At 46.3% G+C, this 14,555-nt stretch overlaps 1 protein-coding gene across 2 annotated transcripts in view; it reads right to left on the bottom strand.

Moving 5' to 3' along the window:
* The window catches only part of LOC147682138 (guanylate-binding protein 1-like), a 181,940-nt gene extending 172,658 nt beyond the window's left edge, over positions 1-9,282 (bottom strand). Inside the window, exons 1-2 of one of the 2 annotated variants that reach the window (XM_086943545.1) lie at positions 9,005-9,282; positions 8,119-8,172 (exon numbers count right to left, since the gene is read on the bottom strand). The gene's annotated coding sequence lies outside the window, so the exon portion shown is untranslated. The remainder of the gene's footprint in view (positions 1-8,118; positions 8,173-9,004) is intronic. The other variant, XM_086943547.1, reaches the window with a different exon arrangement.
* Positions 9,283-14,555: the final 5,273 nt, after the last annotated feature.

Here is a 14,555-nt window from a genome sequence, read left to right as displayed (position 1 = left end):
GCATTTTCCGTGTCCAGGTCAATTACGGAATAAAGGTCTCTTACATTCAAGAGTTTCAAATCTGAATATACATCTGCCTTTGCTTCAGATTTCATCCGGGGTTCAGTATAACAGGCAGATCACATTTCACAAATGAGAAAAAAAGATACTGGAACTGCAGCTAAGAGGTTCCCGAAGCCACATAACGGGCAGGAGCGGCGTATTATAGAAGGGCCACTTTGAATGAATGAATGAATAAACATGTAACCCGCAGAGATTCGAAGGTGGAGCCACCGACCAGTTATGTTTTGTTTTGTAAGAGGTGTTCAGCTGACTTGCAGGCGCCATTCACACGGCAGTTGCCCGCTTCCGTTTCAGCTGAGCCTGTTTATGAGCTCTGGTGCAGGGTTGTGGAACCCTCCAGGGGTGCAGTATTACATTTTAAAGCGGAGGTCGGATGGGGCCTCCCCACAGCCGCCGTTAACCTGAGTCCGGCTGGCACACGTCCGTCTGGTACCCGGGGGATGCAGCTCTCCTTGGGTCGGTGAGCCTGCGGGGCTTGTAAGTGAGACAGGTGTTTGCCTCTGGAGGAAGACAGCCTCGGCTCGTCTGCAGCGAAGGGGGGTCCAGGCTCACTGTGTGCACCAGTGTGTGCAGCACATTCGTACCTCACTCCAGTGAGTGAGTGCCAGTGAGTACCAGTGAGCGGAGGGTGCCCTCTGAGGCCAGCATCCCTGTCCTGACGTGCCATCGGGGCCACAGAAAGGATGAACAATCCCCTCTGCCCAGGCTGGGGCCTGAAGGAAGAGACAGGCAGAGGCATCTTTTACTCGAGGGCACCGGGTCAAATGCCGACCTCTGGGCCTGGGGCCAGTGAGCAGAGCCTGTGCAAACACACCAGGGCTGACACAAGCGCTAGTACACACAGCCCTGTACACACCGACACCTACGAAACCAGAGCCAGTCACACCCTTGGTGGAGAAATAAGCATTGTCCACATGTTGTGAAGGCAGGGATATAGATCAGCATCGGTCATTAAAAGAACAAGAAAACCAGCATTCGATGAGTAGGGTTAATACTATCAATGCGTATAAAGAACACCGTCTTCAAAGAAACAGAAAACTCTTCTTGCGCTATGAAGGGAATCAATTTACCAGCGCTCGACACTCCTGCCATGCATAACAAGACGTAGCGCTTCGCCGTGAAATGGATTAAAAAAAAACTAGTTTTTGTGTCACACCTACAGTGGGGTGATGTGCACAAGATATTTTTTCAATGGTATTCTCAAAGTCAAATGTTCATTATGGGTACAAGAATATGCTTAAATGTCACTGCTTGACAGTCGCTTCTAAAGGGGTGTCAACAAGCACTGGGGTTGCTTTTTGAAGCAAGTATCTGCCACCCCTTGAAAAGTAAAGCGTCTCTAGAAAGACTGTTAAATACGACATTCCTTTTGAGTACAAATTAAAATCTGTTTCTCAATACAGGTGTACATCCATAGACTGCATGCGATGCAAACATGTCCCTAAATATATTCCTAAAACGTTGCACTAAACAATTACCTTACATTACATTTGCCTCCCATATTTGTTTTGAATGCCCCCTCCTTCCTTTCAACATTTTGCGCGCCTCCTTTATTAATAGACTACTCTAAATCGCCTGCCTATCTTAATCTCTCTTTGAAACCATATCCCTACAAACCAACATTATCTCTATTCATTCCATCAACCTTTTGATTCTCACATAACTTCCTCCAGTGATCACACCGAAGTCTTTAATGTACAACAAAGAAACTGGAGTAGTTTCGTGCTTCTTTGAGAGCACAAGTCTAATTCTAATAACCAAAGGATTGACCACGAAACTTGGGCTCCGAGGAGGGAGCTGTTTGTCGTAAAGCGCTTCAAAGCCTCGTCACTCTTCAGGGGTTGGAAACGCTATGTAATTGAAATTTCAATACAGTATGGCAAAACAACGCAGTACGAGGTCGGGAATAGCATGCCCTGGTCTCGTGTAAATGCGATATGTATATAAACTTCACAAAGGTTTCATTCGTCTTAACGCGGACTTGGTAAACTAAATAAAGCGGACAGTAATACCTACAAAGGTCTGCATGGTTCACGTCGCAGAATCTGACACATCGCCTCTCCCGTGCCAATGTATATTTGTAGATTCCTTTGATAATATAACTTTCCTTGCAAAGCTACCAAATGTTACTTTTGGAAGTTTAAAGAGGAGCACGTAGACATCGTGCCAAGAACAGTCTCAAAGAGTGTCTGTTAAAACGTACAGTCCGAGAAGGACACAATGCCCATGTTTTCCTCCAACGCCAGGCATCAAAAGGGTCACAACAGAAGCGTGGCAGACGTTTCTTCCGAACTGGGAATAGAGTTGGAGAAAAGCTGCATTTAAATAATGTTAAGTCCGAAGCGGGCTGAGACATTTGGGTATAAATAATACAGTGGGGAACGCACTTTGGGTTTGTCATCCTGTAATTAGCACATTCACCAAAACTCGACAGCATGCTTCGAAACGAGAACTGTACGCAAGCAACAGACACTGCTAAATCCAGCACCGATTGGGAACAGATAGGTGACCCAGGCACTTTCACCAGCACATAAAAAACAAGGCCCGGGATTAAAAGCAAATAAATAAATAAATTAGCAAACTGCGATGAGATGGCAAAAAGGGAGCATGAAAACCGCGCAAACACTAGGTGAGGCCCAGTATTAAAAATAAATTAGTAAACTAGCAAGCTGCGAGGAGATTTACCGGAAGTTCGGGAACGTCAAGCCTGTTGTGGGGCGGGACTTCCGTCTTTTGAAGCCCTCGCCCACGGAGTGGCTGGCCCAGAGGAGCAGTGGTGACGCGGGGATCCCATGCCCGAGGGAGAGCCCCGCGGAGGCTGCAAAAGTCCGGAGTGACGCCGGTGCGGTGAGTGGGGCTTAGTTGTTCTCGAGGGGTCGGAGGGGGGGGGTGGCGGCGGGCGAGGTGTGTGGTGTGTGTCTGTATGTGTGCTCTTGTGTGCGTGCGTGTGTATCTCTGTGTGTGCGCTCGTGTGTGGGTGTGTGTGGGTGCGCGTGCGCGTGTCTCTGTGTGTGTGTGCGTGCGTGTGCGAAGCGAAAGCACGGGGAGTGTGGCTGTGTGTGTTGAAGGCTTTCAAGAGAGACAGAAAATGGGGAACGCGCGCGCAACCTGATCCGATTACAGCATGCTGCGCGTGCCCATCTCCTCTCTCCTTGAAAGCAGACTCTCCGACTATAGGTCTCGCTGCGACACTGCTTCTCGATGCGTCGCAGTTGCAAGACCTAAAAAGGACCAGTCCTCATGAGAGGCTACAAATGAAGACAAGGCAATACTAAGTAGGGACTAACAAGCCTATTAACAAGTCAGAAAGCAGCATTTATGAAGGACAATGAACCAGGTCAATGAGAAATATGGGCGGGAGAGGGAGAGGCTTCAAGTCCACACTCGAATAAAACATGCCTTTTAGAGCAGCGTATGCGCTGCCCAGGCTCAACCTAAAAACCAGCATAACAAATTCAGTGTAACTCTGGAGTTGTCTTTACTAATAAGAATGCATTTCTATCCAAACTAACTAATGAGAGAGAGCTTTACATGAGGATCGTTGAGTTACAAGTTATAAATTACATCCGTTACAAGAGCATAGTAAAAGACAGGAAAAAGAACAATGTTACTGTAGTTCATCGGAGGGAGGGGGCAGAAGGCGGAATAAGCTGGAAGACGAGGAGAACTGTGCCTAATGTCTGGCTGGGTAGGTGACCGCCGAGGGGGTGGCCAGGGCCGATCTCCTCTATAGCTGTCTAGCAGCTCCACCTGGCATCAGCCATGTTGCTCAGGTTTCCACGTTCAGGAATAACAAGAATACCAGTTTTGCATGGTTACGTTAGTTACAGTTTCATAATAAAACATAGGAGAACAAGTCCCAAGTAAAGGATGGAGGGGAATATGAGAGGGCGTAGTTCTGGTAGACCGGCATTGAAAGAAAAGTACTTCATGGGACATTGGACATTGAAATGGATCCCTTCTGGGCCCTATAGTCATGTCCTTAACTTCTCAGGCAAAAGCACTCACTGATTTCTGAATAGTGAGTGTAAAAGTGCTAAGGTAACCATGTTGTTCCTGCTTACATTTCAAGTGCTTTACTTAATCATGGATTCCCTATGAGGGTTTGCTTTTTCCAGGATGGTGTTACTTTTTTTAGGCAGCATAATAATCTTGCTGGTGCGTAATTTGAATTGAGTCGCATCCAGATGTTTAAAGCAGGGCATAATTGGGTTTTAGCTGAAGCCATTGCAAGTTTCGCTCAGTGGGGAAGTATGGTGTTCAGTGGGGGAGAGGATGTGGCACTACGATCAGAGTTGCTGAATATGGAACTGGGGAACCAGGTTCAGCCTTCATGACCAGTCCACCAGACCACTCTCCTGAGGGAGCGCATTCCCATGCTAGACCTTAGAAGCCCTGGTGCCTTAGCACCAGCAGGTGGACCCTAGCCATGTCAAGTGTAGGTTAACGAAATGCCTGTCCACCACAATCCATACAGAAGTTCACCTCCAGACTTGTGGGCAGGCCTATGGAGCAGCACACCCCAGAGCAACAGTGACTCTGTTACTGAGGCGACAGGACTCTTCAGAAGAGCGAGACAGCTCTAGGGCAGTGTGTCTGCACTGGGCGCTGACTTTGGGCGGGAGCCATGTTTGTAAGTATATTATAGTTTTAAAAGCACTTGGTGCCTCCTTCCTGGCCTCCAGCAAAGTTCGGAAACAATATAAATGTCATGATAACTCTGGTGATTAATGTTCTTCCTACAGAGAGAGAGATCAGAGTTGTATCTAGTGGAAATTTTGACTCATGGAAAGGTAGTGCAGAGGGTTAATGTGCCTTCTGCAAAAAAGAAATGTACCATGCAGATTACAAAGTGCACATCATGTAAATAGGTCAGTGGATTACTGTTTTTGTCAGAGAGATCCATTTGTTACTTTCAGTTTATAAGTTAAAATCCTAATATAGAACAGTGAGCTATTAACTGTCATCTAAGAGCTGTATGTAAACTGCCAGGTATAAAAGAGAGTGTTATGTTTTTTCCCCAGTCTTTGATTGTCCTAATGTTGCAAAAGGTGTTCATTCAGATGGAAATCAATTCTGATAATTAAAGAGAACCTCCAACATTGGTCTTACGTTTTAAATGTTCAGTTTGTGTTTTTACATACCAATCACTATTAAACTATATTACCTCCGAGTATATTTGCCATGTGACTCTTACATCTTGTAGTCCTTTGTCTTATGTAACATTTCCTATACAGTTATTTACACAAGTATAGTTGATTGTCCCTGTAATGTATGTGATGTAAAGAGCTCTGACACCCTACACTGGTATGAGTGGCGCTGTAAATCTAATTAAATGCATCTGAGAGAGAGTGTAGCTATGGAGACTTGAGGGGCACTGTGAAAGGGTGCTAGTGAGGGAATACGTGGCGAAGGGGGGCACCAACAAACACTGTTGCACAGGGAACCATGAGCGCTAAAGCCAGCCCTGCCCTTGAGGCCAGTCTGCCTCACCCATTGGTGCCTCCATTGGTCTTGTTTCAACAGTAGTAGCTGCAATTCACCAGGAATCGGCAATGCAAGATTTGCACACACACCAAACTTAGGGCCAGAGGTAGGTAATCCCAATTTAACTATTCTTAAATACCGATTTTTACCGATTCAGTATTTAAGAATAGGTAAATGGGATGTAGATAAATTTTCGGTAAAAATTACCGAATCGGTATTTACCGATTCGGTAATTGCCCTCCAGGCCCATAGGAATGAATGGCAATTACTGAATCAGTAAATACTGATTCAGTAAAATGGGGGAAACATTCAAGGGTGCCAGGGTGTCACTTTGACACCCTGTTGCACCCCTGAATCGTGCTTGTGTGCAGATGTGGCACACATACATGCCCATGCCCTGAGGGCATGTATATCTGCCACATGGCACAGTTGAAAATGCACAGATTTGCATTTTCAAAGGTATTCCTTATTTACCAAACAAAACAGATGATGGACAGAACTTATAGTTGGTGGTAAAGAACGAATCCTAAAATGGGAAAAGCACTCATTTGAGTGCTCCCTACATTGCAAATTTGGTAATTTACTGATTCTGTATTTAAAGGAATCGGTAATTTACCGATTCCTTAAAATACTGAATCGGCAACTTAACGAATTTGCCATTTAGGCCACCTACATCCCAAATGGCCAATACCGGTCTGTAAGGGCCGAAATTCTGAAATTTCGGCTGTTACCAACCGGTATTGGGCCACCTACACCTGGCCCTAAGTTTGCAAACATCACAGTCTCTGCTTCATGCACAAGCACTTTTAACATGTGCTGCCTGCATTGGGGCCACAGGAATTATGCAGCAGAGGAGGGCAAATTATGCCTCAGTGTTGACTAAATTATGCAGCAAAAAAAAGGATGCAGTGTTATGCAGTATATTTTCTGATACTTTATTATTTTGACATTTTACACATGCTAACAGTCTCTGGAAAGATTTTGCCTTACTAGTACCAGTGTAACATACAAACAGAGCAGTGAGAAAGGTGATCAGTCAACCTTTGTGGTCCACTTCGCCGCACCACGTGTCACATTTGTTTTGTAACTTTTGATCCATTTGAGCTACAAACATTTAATAAGTTAAAAATGTTAGATAATGTAGCAGATGTTGTGTTATGTGTCAAATATGGCAGATCCATAATTATATAGAAAACATTTGCAAACAAGGATATTTTGCTATTCATGGCTGAACTGCTTTTGTGGAAAGGAAAAGTACTGATGACAGAAACTCCATGGCTCAAAGACAAATGGCTTGTGCTTCCACTTTAAGCGTATTTAAGACATTTTGTGATTGGAAACATATCCCACTTTGCGAGTGTATTTTAATATCAATAACTCATATTAAACCTTAAATAATCATGTGTATCCATTGGTTGAATTAAATAACATAATAAGCTGTAACTGGCCAGTGAAATGGCAAACAAATACTAAAAATTGGGGCGTTTTGTACATTCTGGCCACACCTCTGACTCCGACCACCGATCCAATCCTCTGGTTATTTCCGCCCTCTGATGCTCCGCCCACAGTTACCCTACTTTTTTTCCCCAACTTCGACCACTGCCCAATCCACAGAACCAGGATTGACTTTCAGTTACACAAAGTATTTGGAAACCTCTGGCTTACCCAAAAGATGAGTAATCCCCGGAATCCACCCTGGTTTACTGAACTGCAAAATTGAAACAGGACACCCCAAAGTGAGCAAGTCGAAGTGGGGTCGAGATTAGAGTGAGTCTTGGTGAGGCCTTTGGGGCATTTTACAACAACATTTCTACTGTTTTTGTGTTGTCCTTAGGCTACCTATTTTTAATAGAGGTGGGCGAGCCAGCAAATTAACAGGAAGAGTCAACCCAGAGTCGAGCTAGAAGTCAGTTTGGGCTCTAAAAAACCATGCACAAGCCAAGCAGCAACACGTGCAACAATCATCTTGTAAACAAAGGACAAAGAAGTTTTACATTTCAACAAAGTTTTCTTCCTAAGGTAGCATCACAGTTAGTTCAACTGAGGTGAGGTAGCCGAGATTGATCACAGGTTTCCTGAACTAACACTGCATAATTCAGCCATTAGACTTTCATGACAGTGCCTGCACTGAGAAAGCTTTCTGCTTTGAAGATTATCCCGTCGGTGTGGGTATGTGTGAAGAACGAGGTAAGAGGGCGGGCAGGACAGCAAAAGGCACGAGAAGGCTCGGCTCGTTTTGAGAGTGAGGCTCCAAGAAGACCGCCAGCTAGCCAGAGCCAGACATTAGGCTCTCGCCTTCAGTGACCCCCCACCTCTAACTTTTAACCCTAGGCCTCTCCTGATAGAGTTCACACCAAGTGCTCTGCTGTGCGTGGGCAAGGTTGGCAGCACTGGAACCTGTTATCGACTGAGCAAATGCTGTGCATTGACACAAAACTATTTCTCTACGATTGGACACAAGAGTGACCCATAACAGTTGCAGAGCATCAGAGGTTACAGACAATAAAATTCAAAAAGCAAGAAGTGATAATTGTTTCTTCCATTTCATAATAATAATGAAAAACATACCTCGTTTTAAAAGCAAATGTGTGCACCTTGAGACTGAAGTCTGTAGTGTCCACTCTGTAAGTAACACAAATAAATCCATAAGTACATTTCAGCTCAGATGGATTTGATTATCTGTCTTGGTTGCACTTGTCTGCAGCTCTTCCTCTAGGTCCTTGATGACTAGGACCCCTGCCCCTCCGTGCCTCTTCTTCATCAGATTTCTCTTCCCCAGACCCAGCCACTCACAGTAACTAAACGTGGCAGGGGTCTGGGTCGACTGGCCCTGTAGGGCAATCGCGCGGGGCTTGAAGGGCTGGTCTGAAAGGTCAGTGTGGGGGCCACTTTTATGGTCTGGAATTGTTGACTTCCCTGATATCACCACAAACTTAGCTGCAGCAAGCACGAATGCTGACAGTCACCCATGCCCTGCAAAACACCTCTGGAGTGAATCTTTATAAATTCAATACTGTCCCATTATGCAAATGAGGGACATTTTCATCAATGATTTGCCCAAGGGGCCACTTTTATTTTGATGCCCGGGCCTATTTCCTGCCCCAGTTCGACCTTGACGGGTGTGACCCTCATATTAATGATTGGCCGTGTTATAAAGTAACCTGCTTCCATATCACCCTCTGTGCAGTTACTGCAACATCTGACATGATGTCTCTCCGTTCCCCTTGAAGTTGACTGGACACCCCTTCCTCGCTGTCTTTTGGCGGGTGTCTCCCCTCACTCCCTAGCATACTCCCTTCTCCCTCTCTCGTGTCGCTGTTTTTCTTGCCACGCCCTCTTTTTCTAGCTTTTGTAGCCTTTACCCGTTTTCTGGCTGTCTGTTACCTCTCTCCGATATCTCGCTTATTTTTTGGGCTGGTGCCTTTCCCCGTCCCTTGCTGCTTCCGATAGTTACCCTTTCTCTGCCTCCTTCCTCTGTCAATCTTCGTGTACTCTGTCTTTCTCCTTCGTCCTGCTGTCCGTCCCCTTATCCCGATCTCGTCTCCCACGTTTTATTCCTTCACTTCGGCGCGTATTTCTCCTCAGTTCTATCTATGGACCTACCTCCTTTCCTTTCGGATATTTATCTCTGCTATCCCCCTGCACCCCCCCCCCCCTCCCCTCCCCTTCACACACACATAAAACCCAACATTTCGCCACTCCTACCTTGGCCCTAGCGGATTATGAGCTATTTATAATTCAATATGAAACCGAAAGCACGGACGAGCAGTGAAACTGAGCTGTTTCCTAGAACTCATACGTATATCCCCCAACTGAACAAAGAAACAGAACTGCGGAAAATGAGCTAGAACGGTAACTCAGAGTGTAGAAGCACTTTTCAAGTTTTGAAACAATTTCGTTCTTTTATATTTCCAGTGTAAAATGGTAAAGAGAGTGAAATTCGAGGTAAATTTGAGTTTAGGGAGACGTTTCAATGCCAGCCTAGATTGTTCAATCAATCACATGGCGAGCGTACTCTATGCACTCCAGAGGTGTTTTGGCTGGGCATAGGGCAAGGCACCCCCAAAAATAATGTTAAGAAAAAAAAAAGCTGACGGTCCATTTTAGAGTATGAGTTTTCAAATATATTGACATCAAAGTCGTATGTTATACAAGCCCTGCTGACAGGAATTTGATGAGATACTCCATCGCCCGAGGGACTGGCTGAATAATAAGGAGGAGGGCCAGATGGGCCACCTTTTTTCACGGTCGCAAACTGGAGGAAATCAGCCCGTTTGCTACCGTTAAATAGGTCTGTTCAAGACTTTAAGTGGGCCGGGTCCCGCTGCTGCACGTCTACAAAGCAAGTGCTGAGACGGGTCCCTAATGGGCTCTCCGTTTTCGTCCTCACCATTTGTGAAAAAAATACATCTTAATTCTGCAGCAGTGCCACCCTTCACTCCCTTTGATTTCCTTTCAAAGAGACTCGTTATAGTTTTTTCAGTCTCCTCATTTCAGAACTGAAGCATTTTTCCATATTCTATACAACAAAGCCATAGTTGCTTATTTATCTTATGCAACTAACAACCATTGACAAAGCCAATAGCCCTTGCTTGTTGTAGGTGTAATGTTACTTGCTGGATTAAGTATCTGGATGCCATGACAGAAACAGCAAAATGCCAGTCAGGTGGCACACTATGCTAAACACAGATTTTCAGTGTACTTGTTTTAAGCCACGCCTTTATTATCATCCGCCATGCCCCTTTGAGAGACCCCCTTAGGTTTTTCATCCCATTTAAAGCCCTGGGTCTGCAATGTACAAATCCTATTTTGCGAGTTGGTAATAGGTTACCGACTTGTAAAATAGAGTTTGCGACTTGCTATTAGGAAGGGGCATTCCAAGGTCGTCCCTTCCTAATAGCGAGTTGCACAACTATGTACAACTATTTTGCAACCGCAATTGCAGTTTACCACCTATTTCAAGTAGAGGGTAAGCCACTCGCAAACAGGAAGGGGTCGAACCTAGGGAGCCTTTTTCCCTTTGTGACTGGCATCGAAAATATTTTTTAAGAGCTGGCAGTGGTCCTACTCTTAAAAAATTAAACAAATGATAATTTTTTCTCTGTTCAATGCATCTACTTTTCCTTTAAGGGAAAAAAGGGCTGCATTTAAACAAAAAAACCTTATTCATTTAAAAAGCGTCACAGACATGGTGGTTTGCTGACCCCAGTAGGCCATCATCTTTGTGAGTGCTGGCCTTTCCCAATGAGGGATCTCAAATAGCAACCTGCCTCATGAATATTCATGAGGCAGGTTGTTTGTGACCCCATTGGGCATCGCAAACAGTGTATGAGACACTGTTGTACATACCATTTTGCGAGTCGCACATCTGGCCCATTATCCACAGCAGTAAATCAAGTATAAGAATCTTCAGCGTTGTTAAATCAAGGCTTCCGAGATGGCAGTCTTTCAGCCCTGACAGCAGTCTCCAGCCTGTCCATTGTTTTCCTGTTGCCTGCATGGCAAGGACTTGTGATTAACCCTGGGCGTAGTGGGCGTAGTGGGTCTTCGCGGAGCTACGTGAAGTGGGCGAGAAACTACGCCCACCTCCGCACTCCGCGTAGCCCCACTACGCACGGCAGGCCTCCCTCCCGCCCTCCCTAAATACTTTCAATTAAAAGTGTAAAAGAATTAAAAGGCACTTACCTTGCCCGCCGCTGCCCGCCGCTGCCCGCCGCGTCCCAGGGGCTCGCTATCTTCATTGCTGCCGTCTTGTGTACTAATGCGCATGCGCGGGCGACCGCGCATACGCATTTCTCGTGAGAAATGCGCATGCGCGGATGTCCGCGCATGCGCATTACTACACAAGACGGAAGCAATGAAGATAGCGAGCCCCGGGGACGCGGCGGGCAGCGGCGGGCAAGGTAAGTGCCTTTTAATTCTTTTACACTATTAATTTAAAGTATTTAGGGAGGGCGGGAGGGAGGCGGGTGGCGGCCAGCTACGCTCCGTCTGCGGAGCGTGCGTAGTGCCAGATTCTACGCCTGCTACGCAAAATGCGTAGAAGCCGGCACTACGCACACTCCGTGCACGGAGCGTAGCCGCCCGCCCACCCTTACTTGTGATTTACCATTGCAAATCCTTAGCTGAAATCCTAAAAGCCTCACAGCCTTCTTTTCTCAAGAGCTTTCTAAACTGAAATAGGAACAAGCACTGAGAAAGTAAATAGGTATTGTATTACTGTGATCATGCAAACACAGGGTAATACAAAAAAGTGACGTTGGAACCTGTAATTATTATCAGGAACTGATAATTACTCAGGGCTGCTCCCCAGTCCATTGATTTTGTGCGTGCCTTGTCACATTAGACAGGACCTTGCCATATGGAAATCATTCTTGGTTCTGCTGAAATACTAGGTAGGCCTGGAGTTGCCGATCGTAAAACCACAGAGAATCCCCAATTTTGCAGGGTTTGAACACATACATTTATCAGCTGCTGTAGGCAGGTGAATTCCTTAGAGCAACCCCACTTTGAAGTGTCTCAGTGACCTGGAGAGCTAAGCTGCGGGAGCTTAGTCTCCTCGCAGAGTTGCCCAAACCAGACAGCTGAAAGGATAGAGACCACATGAAGTGCGATCCACTGGTCCTCAAGGTTGGGGGTTGGACACAAACATGAGCAGTCAGGTTTATCTCAGAGGAATTGTGTGAAGCATTTGCACATAACAGACAGTAATACAGGGAAAACAGTACGAAAGGACACCACACCAGTTTTAGAAAAGTAACCAATATTTATCTGTGCAAACAAGATCAAAATGATAAAAGACTAACATAGTAATAAAAAATATGCACTTTGCAAGAATAACTTTAACATACAGTTCCTTGAAGCCTGTAGCTCAGTCTGGGGCTATAGGGTGCTGAAAACAACAGAATCCAACAGTTTTGTCCGACCGCGTAGGTGCATGCTGGTCATTGCAACCCTTGCGGTTGCCATGTGAAGCCTAACAGTGCGGTGTGCGGTGCCCTCAAATCACGGTGCAGGCAACAGCTTGGTGACGGTCTCCCAGCTGCGTAGATGAGACTAGGGCTGCAGTGCGGAGTTTGGCAGTGCTCATTGCAGTGTTGACTGGTCACAGTGCAAGTAGCAGTGCCGGTTGATGGGAGCTGGCGTCGGTCGGCTCAGACTGCGATATAGGATGGGGTGGTGCGTCATGTGACTTACGAGCGGTGCCCTCAAATCACGGTGCTGTCACGGGTGTCGAAGTCAGCGTTCAGCGATGTCAGTGAGACCAGGGCGGCAGAGTGAAGTGAGGCGGTGCGGAGCGCGGTGCCCACGGGTCACGGTGCATAAGTAGCTTGGTGGAGGCAGGCTGTTGTCGCTGGTGAGACCAGGGTTGCGGTGCGTAGTGCGGCAGTACCTTCTGATGTGCTTTCAGGACACGGAGCGCGCAGCTGTGTCAGTGACGGTGTCAGCTGCTTTCTCCCTTTGTGACAATTGAAACCCGTGGATCTAGAGGTGGTACCCAGAATTAAGTGAAGTCTTTGCTATCCCTGAGACTTTGTGAACAGGAGGCAAGCTCTATTTCAAGCCCTTGGAGATACTCAGAGACAAGTGAAGAAAGTTTGGTCAAGTTCTTCCACTGCCCAAGGCAGAAGCAGCGAGTGCAGGCTAATCCAGCAAAGCAAAAACACAGCAGAGTCTCAGTACTCCTCCTGGCAGTTCTTGCATCTCTTCTTGGCAGGTTCCTTGCTCCAAGTGAGTTCTAAAGTTCTGGAGTCTGGGCTCCAATATTTATACTCAGTTTCTCTTTGTACTTTTGGACAGAGACTGTGCTCAGAACAAACTAGTTCCGTCTGCTCTGGTCCAGCTTCCTGGCAGGAGGTGGAGAGAGCATTGTCCAAGGCAGACCAGGCCCATTCAGGTGGAAGGAAATCTCCCCCCACTCCTCTAAATGCAGCCTGGGTCTATTCAGCTCAACCCTGACTCACCCTGGAAAGGCAGGACATACCTCGCCCCCGCAGTGACTGTCTGAAGAGAATGCCCATCCCTAGCCCTGTCATTCCAAAGCCAGCCAGTCAATCCAAAACCCAGCAGATCTGGATGGCTAAACAAGAAAATACCTCTTTCTAAAGGTGGTATTTTCAAAAACAGAACATAAAAATTGTCTTTCCTAAAAGATGCATTTGTACATTCTGAGTTCGGGCATACTGAACTCAATTTCTCTCTCTCTTGTCCCAATGGGAAGATATACTCATAAGATGTTATGTGTAAGCTCCCGTTCTATTCTATGGGACAGATAGCCTTTCAATAGCGAAAAACTAAATACACTTTAACTATCGGGACATGTCACACACACCAGCATGTCCTACCTTTCACATGCACTGCACCTTGCCCACAGGGGTACCTTGGGCTTACCTTAGGGGTGACTCACATGCAACAAAAGGGAAGGTTAGACCCTGGCAAGTGGGTGCACTTGCCAAGTCGGCATGGCAGTAAAAACTGCTCGCAGACACTGCAGTGGCAGGTTTGAGAACCCTTTGAAACACTGCTGGTGTGGGTGGCACACTGAGTGCTGCAGGCCCACTAGCAGTATTTCATTTACAAGCCCTGGCAATCTCAGGGCACTTTACTGGGGGCTTACCAGTAAATCCAGTATGCCAATAATGGAAACACTAATCAATAATAAAATTTACCATAGGAGCACTTGCATTTTATCAATGGACAGCAGTGAGAAAGTGTGCAGAGACACTAAACCTCCTGGAGTTCTCTTCACTAAGGCGGCAGAACCTGGTGTTGGCATGTTCTGTGCCAGGGTGGTGTTCTACTGTAAAATCTATTTCCTGTAGGGATATGGACCACCTCAACAGCTTTGGGTTCTCACCCCTCAATCCATTAACCATCTGAGGGACCTGTGGTCTGCCTGAAATCGGAAATGAGTCGCAAACAGGTAGGGTCTTAGCTTCTTCAGTGCCCAGACCACAGCGAAAACTTCTCGCTCTATGGCCCTCCACCTCTGTTCCCTGGGCGCA

Source organism: Lissotriton vulgaris, chromosome 11, assembly GCF_964263255.1.
Source record: "Lissotriton vulgaris chromosome 11, aLisVul1.2, whole genome shotgun sequence".
NCBI lineage: Eukaryota > Metazoa > Chordata > Amphibia > Caudata > Salamandridae > Lissotriton > Lissotriton vulgaris.
This window is presented reverse-complemented; position numbering and strand designations above follow the sequence as displayed.